Here is a 1,108-nt window from a genome sequence, read left to right as displayed (position 1 = left end):
TGTGTGTGTGTGTGTGTGTGTGTGTGTGTGTGTGTGTGTGTGTACTAACTGGAACTACATTTTTATTTTGCTAAAAAATAATTGGTGGTGGCTCTATGTGTTTGGTTCAGGGGTCACCACCTAACCTATAATCAAATGGTTAAACCAGGCCATCATTTTCTGAATAGTTGTGCAGCTATCTCAATACAAATGTTCTGGGGGTACCATTTGACCCCCAAAACATCTGTTCCTCCTCCATCCCAGCCTCCAAGGATTAGCCTATTAGATTAAATGTCAGACTCCCAAGGATGCTCTGACAGAAAATAACCTGCTCCATCACCTCAACCTCCTGGACAGAAACAGGCTTGAAAGGTTATTGATTGTGCTTCCTGATGTTTTGATTTCCTTGTGTCAGGAAATCTCCAGCCTACTTTAGTAATATTTAATTCAACACACATTGGGTCCAGGACTTGTGAATGTGAATGAACTGACTCACTTTGCATGTTATTTGTATTTAAAATGACCTATCCACCTCTCAACATAAATGATTTCTTAAGCAGGAACTGGATGTCTCCCATTATGTATTACACACATGCAAGTGTGTGTGTTGGGGGAGGGTCAAGTCAAGGAAGTTGAGCTAGGGTGGTCTGTTGTTGTTCGGACAACAGATGGAAAGTGTGAACGTATTCATCAGGCCTGGTGGCAGCTCCTGGTCTTCCCATTGGGGAGGAGCCTCGTGCTACAAAGTCTCAATGAGAGCGAATAAGTCGAGCATCAGGCAGCACTTTCCACCTAACAGATTTCTTATCGATCGCTGGAGCTCACAGGGCCGTGGTGCCTTCAGATGGACTGATTTATGGGCCCTCATTGGTCAGGCTCAAATGAAAACAGCTCTTTGCCATTGACAGCGCTGGTTTGGTTTCATATATTTCCCTTTTGTGGTGCTCGTGCCAGGGACCGGAGAGAGGCAGTCTGTGTATTGATAAGCAGCGCAGATGAATGAGGCCGAAGCCCTTAGTCAGCACAGTGTCCATGTCCACTGTCTGAGACAGACATCTGACCTCATTCCTGCCGCCTGGCTGGGCCACGCTATAGCCTGTCAGACTAGCTTTACCCCCCCCCCCCCCCC

The 1,108-nt window shown here is 46.6% G+C and overlaps 1 protein-coding gene across 5 annotated transcripts in view; it reads left to right on the top strand.

Moving 5' to 3' along the window:
* mtss1la (MTSS I-BAR domain containing 2a) overlaps positions 1-1,108 on the top strand; it is a 32,713-nt gene that overhangs the window by 498 nt on the left and 31,107 nt on the right. The gene's annotated exons all lie outside the window — the stretch shown is intronic.

The sequence above is a fragment of the Etheostoma spectabile genome, chromosome 8 (genome assembly GCF_008692095.1).
Source record: "Etheostoma spectabile isolate EspeVRDwgs_2016 chromosome 8, UIUC_Espe_1.0, whole genome shotgun sequence".
NCBI lineage: Eukaryota > Metazoa > Chordata > Actinopteri > Perciformes > Percidae > Etheostoma > Etheostoma spectabile.
The sequence above is the reverse complement of the archived record's forward strand: the minus strand, read 5'-3'. Positions and strand labels throughout refer to the sequence as shown.